The sequence below is a fragment of the Pagrus major genome, chromosome 5 (assembly GCF_040436345.1).
Source record: "Pagrus major chromosome 5, Pma_NU_1.0".
In the NCBI taxonomy this organism is placed as follows: domain Eukaryota; kingdom Metazoa; phylum Chordata; class Actinopteri; order Spariformes; family Sparidae; genus Pagrus; species Pagrus major.
Window position 1 is genome coordinate 24,228,279 of NC_133219.1, and position 21,048 is coordinate 24,249,326.

Here is a 21,048-nt window from a genome sequence, read left to right on the forward strand (position 1 = left end):
GTTTGTGGCCACCCCACTGCCAAATCATCAAAATTATTATTATGTGTAGTGTGGGCACACACACACACACACACACAAACTTGCACACACAGATCAAATAGCAGGGACACCCCACCTCACCACAGTGTACCCTGCTACTATAATTATTATTACTAATATCTGCATTACTTTATTATTAATGTCTGACAATCATAATGATTCCTGGAACATGTGCAACAGTTTGCTTTAGATAACATGGAAAAACATTACTATGTGTGTGTGAGTATGAGTGTGTATAAATGTGGTTGTGTGTTTAGGTCAAAGGAGGATAACTGATGACTCTGCACTTGCTAATGCATCAAGATAAAATGTGGAATGGAGGTATGTGCGTGTGTGTGTGTGTGTGAGGGAGTGTGTGTTAATGCATTGACTTGGTTGGAGATAGGAGACACAAATGGGAGGCCAGAGTGAGAGAGATCAATATCTTTGTGGTGAGGCGCTGGAGCTTCCCCTCCTCTTTTTCTGCTTCTTATACTTTACCAGAATAATCTCAATCAACCATCAGTAATAAAACCATAAATCTATTTCCAGCCTCTACTGTTTCTGTTCTTCAATATGTGAGAGTCTGTGGTGTCTATCACTGCAGCGGATGAATCACCCTTAAGGTCAAATTTACATTTCAGTTACCACTTGGTGGAGGAGAGTGGATCAGGTGACAGGCTTCCACACACTGAAGTAACGACGCGCGCGCGCACACACACACACACACACACACACACACACACACATACACAAAACATACCATGCATTAGGGAGGAATATGTGCATTTTTGTGTCTATTTATGTGCATCTAAATTTGTTTTCTTGTATATTGATGCAAGTGTAGTCAGTTTGTGGGGTCTTGTGGGGTGTGTGTGTGTGTGTGTGTGTGTGTGTGTGTTGTGTGTGGTTGTTCCTCTGGGCAGGCCATTAGGACACTAACAGGTTTTTAAAAGGTAGGCTTGGCGCTGCCTGCTGACACAACAGTCAGTAAATAGGGAGAGAGGACCCAGACTGTTTCCTCTCAGTCGGACACATCAGCAAAATCACAGTTGAAGACGAAGAGTCACAGAAATGGCAGTTAAACATGTGAGGTAAAATCGGAGGAACGACCGATTCTTGAATTGAATTTCAGGAGGTAAAATAGTAGTTTGGAAGATCTATTTAATGTTTTACAACTGTTCTTCTCCTGTGACCCTGACATGTTTAGATTTAGATAACTTTGGTGTTTTGGCAACAAATATTTCATCGAAATGGAAAGAATTAATAAAACTTTTTTTTGTCTTGTTCATCATTTTATACACATTTTCCAAAACATCCGGTGTGATATATTGAGTATCTTTGGAAACTTCAGGATCCAGAATTTAAATAATTCTGTGAGTTTTAACAATTAAAATGAATAACACGAGTTCATAATGACCACTTTCGGGTCAGTGGGATTGACGAGGTTAACTACTCCATATGCTTGAGTAGTTTAATCTATAACAATGTACTTATACTTTTAAAACATATTATATGTTTTTTCTATAAAATCTTAATCTGAAACATAAAACAAAGCTGTAAAGTGTCAGATTTAAACACTCAAATAAAGTACCTCAACATACAGTTTGACTACAAAGTCGCTCTGATTAGAAGAAGCAAGAGTGAGAAAGTGAAAGGCAAAGTAAGAGGGTGGTGGGGTGCATGAGAAGACAAAAGAGGGGATGAAGAGACAGATAATGACGTGGAGGGGAAACCACACGAGTGCCTACCTGAGCGATGGTACCTGGCTGCGCTGTGGCTGCAGTGAGAGAGGCAGCTGGGCCGAGAGAGGCGCCTCCTGGCCTCCACAGAAAGAGCAGCCATCACAGCTCCCATAATGCAGCTCAACTACCACAACAACGAGGCTAACGCTGCTATACTGCTGAATACTGCTGGAGATCCTGGATTAGAGCAAAATCTAGCAAGATAAGAGCCAAACTTTAAAGGACTAGATGGGGATGCTCAGTCATGGAGATCAATGCTAACAGAGTGAACACCGGCTCTAGAAACCGCTGCCCGAGAACCTGAATCTCACACACAGACAAACTACCAGGGTCTGTGGAAAAGGTGATAGTGATAGAATTTTTCAGTGTGTCAGTGTGTGCGTGTGTGTGCGGCTTTTGTCCGAGGCCACATTTGAAAATCTGTTTGAGTTTGTGACACCACGTCACAGTGTGAGAGGGAGAGATAAAAAAGAGTCAAGGGATCAAACAGCCCCGCACAGCTTCTGACCTTTCACATCACACACATCGCACACCTCCACGTTTCTTTATTTCTGTCTCACTCTCTTCCTCTCTTCTGATCGTTGTCCACATAGAAGTGTGACTATAACTCCTGTATACTCTGTCTGACTCTTACAGACTTTCTGCTCTACAAGTTCCTACTGTTGTGTGCTTATGAAAGCTCAAGCAAGCGTCCATTATCTCCCTGCATACAATCACAAGTATAGAAGGGGGTTGGCAATATGGAAATAAGAATCCTCCTTCTTAGAGTGGTTGGTACGGCGTATCATTAATTCAGAAAAATCGATGACTTTATCATCATTGCTTAGCCCACTTAGCTAACACGTTCAATGCCTTGGAAGTGTGTCAGTTGTTATGATACTTTGTGTGACTTACGCTACACAAAGCACCAGAAGTAGCGCTCATAATAATTTCCCCAGTGACCTCCCCTGGAAACTTGTGGATTAATTGTGAATTTTATGGAAAATCTATTACCATTTCCTTTGATTGTGGTCACAGTCTGATTCCCTGCTGTGTTTACGGCTACTGCTGCAGTTTATGACAGTGAAATGGATTATGGAAGATAACTGAGTCTTAATTTCCCACATATCCTGTTTTTAATTCGCAGCGTTCTGTTTTTAACAAACCACAACTCGCATTTACTGTAAATCCTTATGACTTATGATTTAAATGGAGCATTTATTCCTGGACTGAAAACTCTAAGGAGAGGAGGTGTGTCTGAAAGTTTCCCAGCGTCATCTGCAAAACAACAAATGACTAACTGCAACTCCTGCATAGAAACAACTTTAACTTGACTATTATCTAGAAGACAGAATTGAGACATTTAACCTGTCTGCTGGAGATCAATAATCAACCATTACACACATAGAAGTAGTATAAAATACAAAAAAGCTGCTCTGTTACTTTCTGTTAGCACAAAGCTAAATTAAAAGTTGTTTGATGTCTATACACACAAGAAGGTCATGCCCATTCATAGTACGTCATAGTCATAGTCATACTTTTAAAAAAGTTTACAAAAATGACATTCCTGTTGTTTGTTCTTAAAAATGGATTAACTGATTATAGATTCTGATCAATTTGCTTTTGATCAAATCGTCCATTAATTGTGTGAGCTCTGGTGCATTTTAAAACCAATCCCATCAAAATCAAACCACAAAACATGTTCAAAATTTCCCACTGTATAACTCTTCAACATGCTTAATACACACACACAATAAACCAAAAGTCTCAACAACCCTGTTTCATCTCTCTCAACACTGCACACTAAAACTGTTTTGATAGTAATAGGTAATACAACTTATTTTTTTTCAACAGAATTTTGCAAGTTTAAGCTTTTTTTTACTCTTCTATGATTGTAAACAGAATATCTTTGGGTTTTGGTCAGACAATAAAATACTTCTAAATACACCACCTTGGATTCTGGGAACGTTTGGGCAAAAATGAACAAAATAAAGATAATTGTTAGCTGCAGCCCAACAATACTCAAAATTTTGGCTCCACAGCAGACATGTAATATCCCCTCTGTCCACCAGAGGGCACTGGACACCATACAACATACAGCAGAAGAGGACAGCAGCTCACCATCATTCACTAACACAATCAAAGAGCAAAGAGGAGGCAATGAAATACGAGAGAACAGATCAAATTTTTGTGTCTATTCCAAGATCGTAAACAAGCTTACTCAGCTGTTGTAGATGCTGTCTGGGTTGTCACATAATCCGTTTCTATGTTTGACAGGGAGATGATTGATCAGGAACAAATAATACATGGATAAAACAAGCAACAAAGAAATATAATATGAATAAATGTATGCTGCATGAGCTTATTCTCTGAGTGAGAATGTATTTCTGTGCACGTACAGAACCAGCTGATCAAACAGTGAACACATCGCAGAAAGCTGATTATATCCTCCATGTCTTTTTAATGCTCACATCTTCCCTAACAAGCTGCTCCAGGGACGGAGGATGAAAACTTTTCTTCACGTTGCACAAAGTGTTGACATGAGCTGCCCTCTCCACACTCAGTAAACAACACCCGAGACATTTATATTTGCTGCATGGCCTCTCCACTAAAACTTTCTGCGAGAGCTGCAGGAATATAACAGAGGGCATTAGGGGGAGAGATGTCAGCTCTTTCAGGCTTTTCCAACTCCTGCTACGTCCACCTCGCCCCTTCAACTGCCTGATACGCTCCAATTAAAACCAAACGCAGTCTCACTTCCATATGAGGTAATCCTCTTTTCATAAAACCACCTCAGCTGGGCAGGTTCAAAGCCAACCCCAGCTGTGTAATTAAAACAGGGACTTCTTAATCAAAGCTTATTTTTTCCTCCTTCCCTGGTTGTTGCTTTATTCCCCTCATTTCTCTTTATGCAACACCCAGATACCTCATCCCTCTCTCCATGCTATGCTGAAGGCAGAATTAGGTTTAGGTAATGGATCAGTAGAGACCTGAACACCCTACCTGTGCAGGAATCCATTATGAAAATTCAGACTGGGGGCTGTTGAGAGGAATATATGACGAAGAGAGGCTAAACAAAGCCGAAGGCAAAAGATGGCTCTGCAGAGAACATTCATCATCAAGTCTGTTTTTTCCCTTTAATGCAACACTGCACACTGAGGTGTCCTGTCCTCACCTATCTGTACCAACCTCAAGAGCATCTGGGACAGAGGAAACAGCAGGCGATAACAGACAGAATGGGACTGATGATTAGCGCTTAAAAAAAGAAAGTGCAGAGGGAATGAGTGTGGATGAACAGGAAACAGTGTGGGGATGAAGACAGAGGGATACCTAGGAGTGCTGATTCAGCCGGCAGTGGTTTGGTGATGTTTATTGGATGAAAGGACACAGGAGGAGGACGGAGGATAGACTTACACCTAAAAATCAATGACGGACGGAAGGACGTACAAACTCAAGAAGGACAGACTGGTCAAAAGATGAACAGTAATAAAAATAATCATCTTAATTTGGAAAAGGTGCCTCTGATCAGACAAAACCACCCAAAAAGTTTACATCAGTAACACTCAGAAGTCTCCTTTACTTAAATAATAAACGGAAAGAAAGAATATGTTTGATAAGAAGCACTTTTTAAGCCTTATTTTTCTTCATTACGGTATGAAAGTCTTTAAAATAAGACTCGGTAATAGTGGTTACGTGATTAAAAACAGCACCTCCCTCTGGGTCAAACAATCACACTCAAGTGAATGACTGTAGGCACAAGCCTCCTCTATCCTTTTCTCTTTCTTTACCAAAGTAAAAGTACCAGAACAACAATGTAAAAATACTCCATTACGAGTAAAAGTCCTTCACGAATCAGCTAAATGTGCCTGATGTATCAAAACTTATTACAACTAGTTTTAAATACTTAATATACAGTTAGGTAGTTTAGGATGTCCAGAGGATCCCAACAGATGCGTCAGGGCCCGTCCAAGGGTCACAAGAACAAACTGAGAAACTAATATTAGTCAGATATGTGTGTTTATATAAAAATATATTTTCCTCTGCCATCATCCTTTAGAAACATTGTTAAATGAAATTCCCAGATTCATTCACATGATACCAGACAGGCTGATCACCTTCACCTTCCTTTTAATAAAACGAAACATGGCCAGTACTAACTCAGATATCATGGTGTACAGATATGGAATACCAAAAGACACGTTGTTAAGAGCTTGTCATGTTTTCTTGTATATGAGTGTATATATATAGTATAGTTTATAGTTTTTTCTGTTTATTTTGTGTGTTTTTGTTGTCATTTAGTTTTTATTGTATTATCCCAAATTATGATATTTCTTTCGGTAAGGAGAGGCGATCCATTGTATCAGCCCCTTGAACTCTCCTGACACATCTCTTATCTTTTTAATTATCTTATTTTGTGTAACCTTAGGTGTGCAAATAAAATAAAAATTCATAAACAAAATAAGAAAAATTCGATAGTTTTACCTCTTCAGGCTGAAAACAAAGGAGCCCACACTAGACACTACTTGTTTTGTGAGGAATATTGTTTTGTATTTTACAAGCACACCTTAATTTGAAAGTAGTAGAAGTAGAAGTACAAATACCACAGTTTTTTAGTCGCAGATAATAGGAATGACAACAAAAGTATATACATATAGTTGTCTTGAAACCATGAACAACCACTACTGGTACAACTGGAAATGAACCCTTACCTTAACAAATTTGTGAGCACAGAAGAAAATATCAGTGTACATCATTTAACTTTAGTTTTAAGAGGCAGAATTAAAAGAGGAAATACCTTGAACTAACGTCCCAGTGATGAAGCCAAAGAAGCAGCGCAGCAGCTTGGTGATCTCATTTTCACACTCTGCCTTGCATCTATTCATCCTCTAAACTTTGACCACCTGATCACAGCACCGAAGTGTAGAAAAAACAACAAGAAAAAAAACAGAAAATGTGGGGGCCTCACAAAAAAAGGAGACCACTCAAAACACTCCACAAAGGGGGAAAATTAAAGAAGAAACATCAGGAGAAACTTCACAGAAAAGAAGAAAGATGCTCTATGTTCAGTCGCTAAGTTGGACAAATTTTAAAGTGCATGCTAAAAGTCTCCCAGAGGATGTTTCCTTGGTGTGATGTTGCCTTTATAGAAAACTCTCTAAAGCTCCTTTTTCAACTGGTGTCCCAGTTTGCTTACAGGTGATCACTCCCTCCTCCTCCTCCTCCTCCTCCTCCTCTTCTTCTTCTCTCCTCTTTCACTTGTTCCTCTCCTCTACCCTTGTCGCCTCAGAAGAGGTGAACTGAATTGCATGATGTTGGGTCTGTCCTGAAGCTTCGGTCGCTGTCGTTTCCTTTGACCGACCCCGACAAGCCACAACACGCAACACTGACACCCGTAAACACTCCTCCTGTTTCAGCTGTCGTCAGGCCACAGCGACGCATGGTCACCAGGACACGCTCACCCTCTGAAGTTCACCTCACGTTTTCTTGACAGACAGAAGTCACGAAGAGAGAAGCCGGTGTAGAAGTATTTCACAGTTCAGTGAAGAAACCAAATCTCTCTGCTCAGCTTCCCCTCCCTCCCTCTTTTGTCTCTCTTCCACATCTAATCCGACTCATATTACAATTTTCATTTATAGTCTCATCTTCGTCTCCCCTAAATGGCCTCATTTTTTCGCTCTTCTTCTATGGTGTGGGAGTCACTTTAAATTCAGAGATTAACTTTGTGCTGAGTGTAATTTATTACTATCAAATGAAAAACTTCTCCACGCTTATCTAGAGCAGATAGTAGCAGAGTGGGGACAGCTTCAACATTTCTGGGTTAGAAGCGAAATAATTCATTAATTAAATTATTTATAAAAAACTATGACCATGACTTGTTTAAATCATATGTAATTTGTGTTTCAAACAAGAAGGCAACCCAGACACTCAAACAAAACATTTTATTGACAGAACCAGTGCTTCTCAATCAGGTGTATCTCTTCAGTAGCCAGGGTAAGGCGTCGAAGGCTTATTAAAAAGTAGAATTTATGAATATGTCAAAAAAGAAGTATATAAATATTTTTTAAGGACAAAAGAGGACAATAAATACACAAATAGCATTACAAAATGGTGTGAGTTTCCTTCCTTTGCGTGTAACATCCTCGCAAGCAAAGTCAAAACAGATTGCTACAAGCTTCTGGGACTTGAAGTAAGAGAAGTACAAATGGTTGTGGTTTATAATTTAGTGTGATAGAGGGCTATCAAGTCTCATACTGGATTAGGCTTGAGACTGTTGGGCCATTACAGTTAATTCTGTTACGTAACATCCATTAAAACGAACACATTTTGAAACATGGAAGGTGGTGTTGATGAAGAGGTACTCGAACTCATTTGATAAGGCTGTGAGGTTACGCCACACAAAAAGGCTCAGAAACACTGAATCGAAGGATCAACGCTGCGTTTAGGACTTCAAAGTCTCTGAGTTTCCCCCAATGCATCCTCATCTCCCTGAGAAATTTAAGACTATAGCAACGAGGAGAACTTTTAAAAAGCTGTCATGGTCTAGAGAGTTCTCCACACTCACAGAAATGTAATTCATGGAGGAATTTAAAAAATCCTTTCTTTGTCTTCTGCTTTCTCTGTCTTCAACCTTTCCAGTCCACCTGTAGACCTTTGTTGCGTGTCACTCCCCTCTCATCATTTCCCTTTAATCTGTCTACTGTTACTGTCCGATAGAGCTGTCGCTCTCAAACTTTTTTACATCAAGGACTCCTAAAACAACAAATCAGACCATGAATTTTTTTATCTGACAAGAGTTTCGTTATAGATTTATAGATGATTCCCACCTTTTACCACATTTGCTCAACTATACTTCATATCCAGCAGTCTATCAAACAGTTATCCAGCTCATCCCTGCTAAAACCACAGCAACCGATTCAACACCACCACCATCACCCCACCTCTCGCTGATACACATCTCCATCTCTGCGCTGCTATTTTTAGCAGGTGGCCATTACCGAGGTGAGGGCTTGCCCACCGACAATGCTCTACCTCTGTTCCCCTGGCATCACTGTGATGAAATAGACCCCGTCACAGCCCCGCTTTTCTTTCTTTCTCTGTTGCTGTCTTTTACTCACTGTGCTCCTGTTTCACCAACACAAAGAGCGCTTTCAACGATTTTTCCAACGTTAGACAGAAAAGAAAGACCTGAAGGATAACGTGTGTATGTGTGTTAAGGCGTGTCAGGGAAAGTTAACTCCAGTAACATGTGATCTGTTTGTCAAAAAAACCCATCTGGACTAACAATACCTGAACCGGCTGCAAAAACATTTTTCTCAGCATCTTCATCATTTTCAGTCTAAAGAACTTTAATCCAAGCAGCCTATACTAGGGTTTCCACTCAGTAAAAGTCCTGTAAACTTTCCAAAAAAGGGAACAGATGTCTCTTGTTGCCACTTGGAGCCGCCAAAGTGTAAAATTATCCTTTGAAGCTGTGAGGAAAAACCACATAGCAGCACTAAACAGGATTGTGTGATAAGCCACAGGGCCAGCTCTTATGCGACTGGGTTTAGCGCTCACATTTCAGTGACCTGCTAGAGTACCATTACATGGTGCATGAGGCTAAGCTGACCTCAGACCTTTAAGGCAGGTCACTATCACACTCATGTGCTTCATTTGGTTTAATGAAATCTCTCCTGAGCCCGAGGTAATGTTTACTTTTTAATGAACATGGCCTTTATTTAAACCCTTGAAACTGTTTTGAGACCCCAAACAAGGTTTATGTTTTTCTTTTTTTCTTTTTTTTTGAACAGCACAAAAACAGCTACAAGCTGATAAGGAGAAAAAGGAGGAGAATACAGTACATGGGGCAGAAAAACATCCAGGAGGAGGTAGGAAACAAGGTAGAGTAGGAAAAGGCAAAAAAGGAAAATAAGTCATAAGGGATGAGAAAAGGAGGTAAGGAAAGGGACAAGGAGGGGCAGGAAGAAGTAGGGAAGGGAACAAGATGGTAAAGGACAGGAGAGGAGGCATAAATGGACAGGAAGAAGAAAGGAAATAAGGGGGAATTAAAAGACATAAGGGAAGGATACAAGTAGACAAGGAAAGCGAGAGGAGACATAGATGGACTAAAACAAGTTGGGTAGAAGACTAGTAGCTAGGAAAGAAGCAGGAAAAGAAACAAGGAGTTAGTGAAGGAAAGGACGCTGGGAGGGGGAGGACAAATTAGGGAAGGAGACAAATATGAAGTTAAGGAAAAGGAGCTAAGGAGAGGAGCAAGAAGGGTGAGGGGAAACAAAACTAAATGAACAGGGGGTAAATAGATGGACTCAAAGAAGTTGAGAAAGGAAAGGAGGTCATGAAGGGGAAGGGGAAGGGGAGGCTGGCAAAGAAAGGAGGAAGGAAGGAAAGGAGAGATGAATTTGCATACCTGATTGCTTTAAAAATGCTAAAAAGACAACAAAAATAATAAAAGGTGGCTTTTATTTGGATGGCACTACATTTTTTCACATTCTCATCAGTAAAAATATGAGGTTTAAATCAATAGTTGCCGATAAACTACAACTACACACCAGTTTGTAACGACACTGAGAGCTTAGGAGTCAGACTGAAGGCTTTCATTCACAAACACTTCTCCCTCCCTCCCTGCAGGCAAAAGATTATTTGTGCACAGTCGCATCTGGACCACTGGGTGGAGCACAAGAACAAACCAGGACTGGTGCCCAGTCCAAGCACCATACTGGATCCAGGAATGTAGGTTAAATATTCAGGATGTCCTATTGACTTGAGTTTCACCAGAACAGTCTGCATGTATGTGTGTTTGTGAGAGGGAGAAATGGTCAAAGGCAGTTAAAGAGGCACGGAGGAGGGAGAGGGGAACTGTGCAGAGGTTATTAATGGTGGGTTGAGGGTGTAGGGACATTTGACAAATGAGTTTATGCAACTAAATGATCTCTGGGGAGTTGACCCTGTGGTCAATGAGTCAGCCTTGCCCACAGGGACGTCAGGAGGCCGGGAGAGGTCCAGCCAGTCAATTCGGCGATCAATTCAAACACAGTTAGTCACACTTGTTGTGCATTCACCACATCATCAGTCTCACCAACACATCACACTCACACATGATCGGTTTCTCCCCTCCTCTCACCTTTTTCCTGTTGCTGTGTGCTGGCGATGATCCATTTGACCAGGCAGCACTTCATCAGAGCTTTCCGAGAGAACCGCGGCTTTTGCCATTTCCCAGAATCCTTCACCCTGCCCGGTGCAGGCTCCACGCCATTGGCATCTCCCAGCAGGCTGCCATCGACCACCTTGCCATCCGCCTGAAGGGAAGGGAACGGGAGAGAGAGAGAGAGAGAGAGAGAGAGAGAGAGTTCAGGTCGATATAGAAATTAAACAAACCAAGCTTTAAATTAAGCAGGAGATTGTGCGTGTGCCTGGAAATTATGATTAGCTTCTGATCTGGAGGTTTCTCCAGAACACGTCAAAGAGGATCAAACAGAGTTCAGCTCATCTGATCTGTCATGTTTTATGAGTTTTTTGGAAAGTGTGTGTCCAAATCTACTGTCTGTTATAGCTATACTTTCTGTACTGTATCATTAACTTGGAGTTGTGTTTGTGCACGATTAAATCATTTTATCCCTTTCAAGTTAGCCGGGTTAGGGGCTACGCTAGCTAAAGTGTCTTGTGTGCATGCTCTCTGGGCACCACAACGCGGAAGATCCCGGTAATTTTCATGCACCACTGAGCAGCTTTCATTGGAATGAACAGGGCTCCAACTCCAACGCAGCATCCAGATTTCCCTTGTTATATCCATGGTCTCAATAAGTGTCACCTCTCATATTTCATGTATATTTCATAGCCATTTGAGCCATTGTTTAAAAATATTGATCAGAGCAGCTATAAGTGTATACTGGATTGTTTCATACAATGTTTAGTAAGCCCTAAAGATAGCAACATAAGGGAGACTAATTATAACTTGACTTTACTAGTGTACTTTGTGTTTTACTGCTGTTGTCATGATTTGTAATATTTATCAGCCCTGACAGCATCGGTTGGTAATGTCTTCTCCTTTTGAGTGTGTGTGTGTGTGTGTGTCATCATAGCAAAATGTGGTTGTGGAGACACCTGTTGTAGCAAGAACTATATAGCAGAAGCAGTTTTGAGTACTTTGTGTTGACAGATGTCTGTGTGCAGACTTTTGTCAGTGCAATAGCGTGCAAGATGCAAGATGCAAGATGCAGTCATGAAACCTCACAGGAGTATAGTTGAGATCAAAACGAAGGCTGAGTTTGAAGATGGGTATGGTCCAGCTCATGGGTACTGAGTACTCATGTAATAATGTGGTAATCACTACCGATTGGTCTTGGGTCGGAACGTGATAATGTTGACGGATGTAGCGGCTGGTGTGATGTCTTCACAAGATGGTCTCTAGTTTCACGTGTTCATTTTAATAAACATCCACCTATCTATCACTAAACTAATCTGTCATGTTGGACTTTTACCCGTGAATTCATATCCGTTACATTCAAACAAAAAACAACTTCACAAAATGCTGATTAAGCCAATCACCACCAGGTAAATCTCTGTATTTCGTAGGATGCTGAGTTTTTAAATTGGGTGTTGGTGGTGACTTTCCTGTGCTGCTGCATCAGTAGCGCCATTTGGATTCCTGTGTTTGAATGTGGATTCCACACAAAAAGTTTTACAAGCCAACACCACCATGATGTATTGCTTCACTCACCATATGGTCTTGAACATATTTTAATGAGAATGGATTTAAAACGTTGGCTGCGAATAGAGTGGCTGACAACAATCTACTGACACTGAGTGGATACAGGAAAAAAGAACAAAGGGAGCCATCTTTACTTTCACAGAGAGATGACACTTTGAGGAAAGTTGATTTCCACTTCATCTACAAATCCGTGACGGATAGTCAAGAATTTTTCTGGTGAAAATGTGCAGCCTAGAGACAGCTTTCTAAGAACTAAGGGTGGAGGTGAGGTTACTTTAATATTCTGAGTTAATCGCACCTTGAAATATCTACCGACTCCAACGAATTAAAAGCCTTTTTCTTTTCATTTTCATATTCAGCCCCAATTTATCATCGTGGCTCTTACTATGCGAGACCAATCCCCTCCAACTCATTCATATTCAGCGTTTATCCTCTTTCATCAATGGAGATAAACTTGACTTCGAAGTTTTTTTGCTCTAATATAAATTTAAATTTCTTTCCTTCATATCTCGGCGTCATTTTAGTTTCTTTTGCAGCAAAACAGTGATTTGATCTGAGGTGATATAATTTAGCAAGAATTTATTTTCTCAAATTCTCAAGAAGCTCTATGAGACTGCTCCTGCTGGGTGCATGAAAAACACACACACAGAGAAAACACACACATATATGCACACTGGAGCAAGTGTTGGGAGGAAGATGAAAGACGTGAAGACAGAACAAACAGAAGCTCTGTTTACTCTGTGGGGAGGAGAGGAAAGCAGAGGATGACAGAGGAGGAGGAAGGGAGGGAGATAGGAGGAGGGAGCACACACACAGAGGATTTTAAACGCCTATTTGATCCCATGGGAGTCTGACCAGGCAAATCCCTTAGTTTAAGGTAGTGAGAGAGAATGAGAAAAAGAAAATATATAAAGAGAGAGAGAGAGAGCAAAAGGGAAAAGATGTGAGGAGAACAAGGTCTGCTCATGTTCCTGGAAGAACCGAAGCCAATTAGCATAATGAATACCGGCCTATCTGAGAAGAGGAACAAAGGACGAGCAGAGGACGGAGGGATCGAGGATGGGAAGATAGAGGAGATGAAGATTTGAAAGCATTTTGCTGGGGAATACATTTGCAAGGCTATTTCGGTGCATCTTCCGCATGAACAGGCAGATAAAAAGGGCAAAAGATGAGAGGGGAAAGGGCGGGGAAGGAGGGAGGAGTGAACATCTGCATAGATACACACTGAGTCGAAGTGGCTCATAACATAATGAGAAGACACCGAAATGGAAAGAGATGACGGAAACTATTCCATTTATCCCCACATCTATTTATTCACAGATCACCAGTGGCACAGCAGAGACGCGTAATACGAGAAAAGGCAGAAGTAATGAGCTCAGCAGCGACTCGCTTCTTTGGAGAAGTAAATTAGAAGACAGAATTGTTTTCAATGTGACTTTTCAGTGGATGTCACAAATTGGAAAGAGGCCGCGAGACAAACAGATGCAGACAGACGCATTGTAAACACAAGAAAATTCAGGGCTGCATTGGTTGTTTATTCACGGACCGCTGGACACGCAGGCACACAAACAATCGTGAGGCGCACACACACACACACACAGACACACACAGACACACACACACACACACACACACACACACACACACACACCCAGAGTTTCAACTAGTATTTTTTCATGTTATGTTCCTTCTTAACGCTTCAGCTAGCTTTGTCCTGGGGCAGCACTTCCCCCATAACATCTTGCAACGTCCTGTGAACCACACATACACACAGGCACACACACACACACACACACACACACACACACACACACGTATGCATGCTATAAGGCAGAGCATATACCCATAATGCTAAAAGCAAACAGAGCAGCGACGTGGTGCACATCGCTATGCTCTTCCATAAATTTTTGAATATCATTCGCCATGTTGTTGTTTCACTGAATGTAGGTTTACATGGAGCGTAAACTGTGGCCTCATTACATGAGGTCTTCTCACTGGTAGTCCACTGTACCCAACACAGAGAGAGACAAATTAAAAATACATGGATAGAAAAAGTGAAACAACCCCTGGGCATCTCCTGCAAAAACATGAATGTTAACTTCAAATCTATTTAGCACTGAAGTGGCAGATTGTCTGGGCACAAGAGCGACCAGAAACTGAGAAAGACATTAAATAAATTCAGACTGGAGGACACAGACAAACATGGCAACCCAGGGAAAACAGACTTCTGCAAACAACAAGAGAAGGTGGAAACAGAGCAGCATGTCCTGCTTCAGTACAACCTATACAACAACAGGAGCATAAAAAATCTTTACTGAAATAAAACTCAAATAGGCCTACCAGGGGTTCAACACACTCTCAGTTCACACCAAAATTCAATATTTACCTTGGGGAAAAAGCTGACATTGTAATGGAAGAAGCAAAATGTGTCAGAGCCTGAGGGAACGCGAGCAGAATAACTTGCCAGAACTCCTTCAAAATCTGACCTCTTCTCTTGATTTGATTTTTAGTACCTATTTTCTTCTCTTTTACAATTGTAATCAATGGTTAAACTATATCTCATCTTTTCAGATATTTTTTACTTATTTATTTATTTAATTCTTCAATAAGAAGATTAAGCAAAATTGAGTGGGGTGGAGAAAAGGAACACTAGAAGGACGAGCGATGTAGAGGGAATAGAGAGCGCTGTAGTCTTGTAATGTCATATTAGCTGATGGGAGTTTTCATTAATAAGTTATATGTGATTAACATTCCACCAGGCCACAGCTGAGATACAACATGTCCTCTCTCTCTCATATTCTTCTATAATGTCCCAGCTCATGTACTGTAGCATTTGCTCTGCGCGACTGCTTCTTCAAGGTCATAATGTGCTTAAACATGCCAGGACTCCCTGACTCTATAGGGATAATCCTGCTGTCACAGAGAATTTTAAAAAAAGTACTTTGACACAGTCAGTGAATATTAGTCTACTATAGTCATTTCATTACCAGATTCCTGATTTAAATTAACTAATGTATTTTGTACTATTACTGTGAGATACTTAAAAGAAAATGCCGACGATCAAAGAACTTTAAACTCAAGATTTGCTCGATATATTACATGTTTACTTTTTAGCTGAATGACTACCTGAATGTTTTGTAAACTAATTGAATAAAGAGAAAAAAGATAAAGGTCTCACTAATAGATTTATTGGACTGCAATCTTAGCAGGTCAGGGTATTTATGTGATTGGGATCCAAAATGGACTTGGCTAGTGAATCCCAGTCCTACTAATATTAGACAAGCTATTTTCGACACAACAGCAGCCAAGCTTTGCTGGGAGTTTTTTGTTTACTGCCTCTCCATTCAGAGAAGGGAGTATCACACTCATTCATACGCTTCTCACCGCGCTTTCAACAGTTTTTATTGTCTGTGCAGCTGCTCTATATTCTCCATCTGAAGTGAACAAATATAAAAATAACCTGGCGAACTCATGTGAGACGAAACAGATGACATGACACATCTATACATGAGCGATCAGAGCGGTGACATGAAAGCAGACATGGGACGTACAGACTATAAATACAGTATACTGAAATCCAAATTCACCTCTCTTCACAACAACCGCCCACATACTGTAGCTGCAGCACAGTGATACCTATAAGCTCTAACGACCCTCAGAACTCAACAATCCTGGGTTCAGTTGAAGAATTGAGCTAAAATGACATGTCTTGTGTGTGAGACTGTGGCAAGAGTGATATAAAATAGTGATCTAAGTATTGTGGAGACGTGTTAACCTAACCTCTTAACCATCTGATCTGACTTAGGCACAAACGTTTAAGGTTTTATTTTTAAAGTTTTGTCTTGTTCGGCAACTTCCCTATTCCGCAAGTCGCTCCGGCGACCAAATGTAATGCACCGTAACTCGGAGTAAACTTGTGGATTTCTCTGGGTTTGAACACTGTAGGACACATTTGTGATAATATTGGTGCACAATCCAACAAAGGTCCTGTTGTTTTAATACAGAATTCTTACATATTATATTTATTAAGTGCATATTTGAAGCAACATTATGTAGATCATCCTATTTTGTGCGATTTGGCATCCCCCCACTGTTTCTGAGTGCAACACATCTGTTCTGAATACAAACGGCAGGTTTCTGTAGTACGTCATAATGATGTTATGTCTTGAAAACACATGTACTGAAGTAAACATGCATGCTCAGGCATTTTCACAACGCAGCAGTCAAAGTTTACACAAGCACTGCACACAACTCAGAACAGTAACATCAAGCAATAACACCTTGGTGTAAAACGCTAGTGGCTAAACCTCTGTCCAAATGGGCTGACGTGGCATATGACCAAAAACACAACTTTGCTAACACAGCCAAACATCAACCAAGTGCAACAACACAAGAGATATAATTTAGCAAGCCAGCAAATAATACTTACTATTCAAGTCGAGCTCAGCGTCTGACATGCAGCCTTTTATTTTGTGAAGCTGTCACTGTCGACTAAAAGCCAGTCTGAGATTTACTCTTGTCTCTCACTTGGCCATGTCTTTTATCTCTCTCTTTTCCTTCATCAAGGTCCTTATGATGTACATAGAGGCTGATTCCAGTTCTGTTGCCCACTAACCCAGCTTTTGTCTATCACTGTCTGAAATCAAGTACACATTGTTGTAAAAATGGCTTAAACTGAGTGTTAAATCTGCCACCGTTTTCATTGTAAATCACGTGTGCTATAAACTTAGTGAATGATCAATTATCCTGCAGCAGGTAAGTATTAGCCTACTGTTCCAACCACGTTATAGCTTCATAGTTACCAGTTTTATTTTAAAAAAGGTTATTAAATTAAAAGACAATGACTTTTATTTCCCATACATCCCATAAACACAGCCACAAGCTTCCATTCCTTCCTGCGCTCCTATTTTAGTTCAACTTCTTTTTTATTGTGCAACACATCTTATTGATCCACAGGGCAATACTTCAAAGACCTAACCTAATTTCCCTTGGAATGAAAATGAGAGTACACACACACATACATACAATGGAAAAGGTGAACAACACAACTGTCATTTAATCAGCCGGTCATATTAATATTTATTATTTCTCTTCACTCTGGATGTCAGCACAAATCTGTCCTTCATCGCTCCATCTCCTAACCTCCTCATTCCATCCAATTTATTTCACAGTCAGTCACTCCTTCCCCATCTCCGCTCCACATACACACACAAACACACACACACCTCACCCTCAACTTTCACCATAATGTCACCTGTCAGCAGACTACTCTCCAGGTGAGGCAGAAATACCAACTGGGATCTAAACACAAGGGAGGCACACTCAACCTCTGCGAGAGTGAGAAAGATAGTGTGTGTTTCTGTGTGCGTGTGTTTAAGCCCATGTGTGTTTCCATATGTAGAGAAATGAGGCGTGCAGGCAGAAGGAGGAGCACGGTGACGAGGACTGACAGCACAAAGACAGAAATACAGTGAGTAGTTCATAAAAAAAAAAAACCTTCCACATAAATTCCACCACTCGGGATTTCTTGCAGAGGAAGCAAGAGCAAGGTGTTCTCAAATCTCTGCCGCACAGGCACGAAGACACAGGTTTACTGGGAGTCGGCTCCTTTTGTTGTCAAAAAATAACACAGAAGAGATTTGTTCCAAAGTAAGTCAGAATAAAGCAATACTCGAGTTGTAAAACGACTGGCAGCACAAAAAAAAAGTTTGAATTCAAATTTATGAAAGACATGGAGAGACAAGACAAGAAATGTTGGAGCTTGACCTGCACTACAGATTAAAACCCAGAATTCATCTGCTTCTGCTGCTTCAGTTTCATCCATTTTTTTTTTTTTTTAATCTGCCTCTTGTCTGATAAGGATGTCCATCAGCTGTTTCTAACGATGCTCTGGAACGACAGGCAACCACGCACTGCCATCATTAGCAAACATTATCATAATCATAAACTAACTCAACAAATTACTGCTTTTACTTAAGTTCTGCATGTGGTTTAGTGTTGCCTTAACTTAGCTATCCAAGATGGTGGACGTGCTCGCTTATGATCTACTCAGATGGGGTAGTGACAAGCCCTTTATGTCTATAGAGGAAGTGGATCCATGGTGGTCCACCATGTTGCACCGCCATGTTTCTATGGTAGCCCAGAAGAGACAAACCAAACATTAATTCTAGAGGAGACCGTTGCAACCACACTGCTAGATGTAACTATATCCCACACACTGGACCTTTAACTCTAGCAGAGGTATATCAGCAGTGAATCTGTCTATTTTCTGTCTCGTTTTAACTTAACAGAGCTGTTTCAAGGAAATAATGTGTTTTAACCTTTTGTTATAAATCTTTTCCTTGTAATGTCTTAATAAATGAAAAACAACACAACTCAACAAAGGAAAGAAGACCTGAAACGAACTGTGAAGCTGAAACAAAAATATGTTTAATAAAGAAAACAAGTCACGAGTCGATTGACAACAGAAAAACAGCCTCACAGATGGCAGTTTGGATGATAGTTCAAGAGCCAGACTGATGAACTTTTGGATACGTGCCATCCTCTATCCAGCACAACTACAACCTTCACTGAGAGTTGATAGAAGAAGAAATCTACGTGATTGTGTATAAGATGTGGTTTTGCATATGAAGCCTGCTGCACCCTGAAGAAAATATGCAAGCAGGCCGATGGTCGAGAGCTGATACTATTTGTGTCCTGACTGCTTGAGCTTCTCAGTATGGCTGTCAGTGTGAATCAGTGTGTCTGTGGGAGGATGGCACATCCATATGGACTGCATGCTGTTTGTGTGTGTGTGTGTGTGTGTGTGTGTGTGTGTGTGTGTGTGTGTGTGTGTGTGTCTGAGAGAGCAAGAGCAAGCGTATTATATTGATGTGTGAGCCTTCATGTGGAGAAAGAATTAATACTCTGGGGAGGCTCTGAGCAATAGAGGAGCCATGTTTCAATTATCAGCTCCTCCTCCTCTTCCTCTCTCTCTCTCTAACACACACACACACACACACACACACATACATGCATCAGTCCATGTCAAACACAACAGATGCTGTCATTCCTCTTCGTATAGGTCAATAAATACATTGATGTACAATGCAGATACAGTGCATGAAGATCACAGCATCACTTGATCAGTGATTGATATTTTACAGCAGCGTCTTTCCACCTCACGGCATTTTTCCGCCCTCTAGGTCGATAACATTGTGGTTGTGTGTAGCTTTGTGTGTGTTTCTTTATGTACTCTAACAAATACTTCATTTGGACCCTTTCAAAGCTCATTTACAATGATAGATATGCCCCTTTCTAACGCCCAGACCCTGAGAAAATGAAACTACAGTGAGATAAAATGAAGATTTCAGGGGAAAAAGGCCACTCTAATCACCAGCTACAAAGTCTTCTGGTGTACTATTTCTCTGCAGTGCTGTGAAGAAAAGCTCTCCTCAGCCTTTGATGTTGGAGTTGGATCAGAAGTGTGTTCCCACTTTGAGGATACAGTTACCAGACCTGTTCAATTATTTAAATCTCCCAATCACTCCACCTATTGAACAGGTGGGTCCCTCAGACACTTTATCAGGTGCAGCACAATGCGCTGTATGAGTGTGTGTGTGTGTAGCCGTCAGCCTGTCTGCTGTAGTGTCACTGATCTGTCCAGGCTGACTGTGTGTGACTGCTCTGATTGACGTGCCGCTTTGTGGAAAACTGCAACATCAGACTGAGTCTCTTAAAGGAAAAGACCACAGTGAAAGACTTATTACGTGAGCTTTGGAGTCACAGTGAGACGGCATCTTTATCTTCAGCTCAGTTACGAGAGAAGAATCGGTATATGAGCGGAGCAACTGTGGGCTAATCTACCATCTCAAATCCCAACATTTCAACAACAGATGTTGGAAGGTAATTGATAAAGACAAAATAGAATATATAATCTTTTTCTATGGCATGATAGAATAATAAAACTGATTGTATGAGACTGTCCTGCCAAGAAAGATGATTAGTTGTTTAAAGTCTGCAGAGGGTGGCAGGGAAAACACACTGTGCTCATTTCTGACAGTTAACATTGTTTTTTTGTCTGTTTTTTTGTTCTTCTTTCACCTACATGCCTATAGAGTCTAAGAGACAGTATTTCTGGGGATGTAAGGTGGGTTAAAGGATGAAAAAATATATTCTATACTTTTGTTATTGTCAACAAATCCAATCAAAAGACCAGAACCATCAAGTGTTAATCCCGGATTTAAGCCTGACGCACCGGGGTTAATAAAAATATGGCTCAGGTTTCCAGCTATAGTTCCCTATCAGAAATCATAACAGATATACATGATCAGACCATATCCTGCTTTAAATATCTCTTTCACTTCACTCTGTGATATAGAGCAATGGTTTCATCTGCATAACTTCTCAACTCAGTCACCAGAGTTGAAATGTTAGCAGTTAACATCTCTGTGAAACCACTGATAGGTTTTTATCTGTCATAGTACCATATTGACATTTCTACAATACGTATCATATCACATTCACATTACATGTTCGCTGATGTTACATGACCTGACTTTCATATGAAGTAGAGGGGATGGCGAGACAGCGAGCGCCGGTCTAGACTGCTTTTCAACA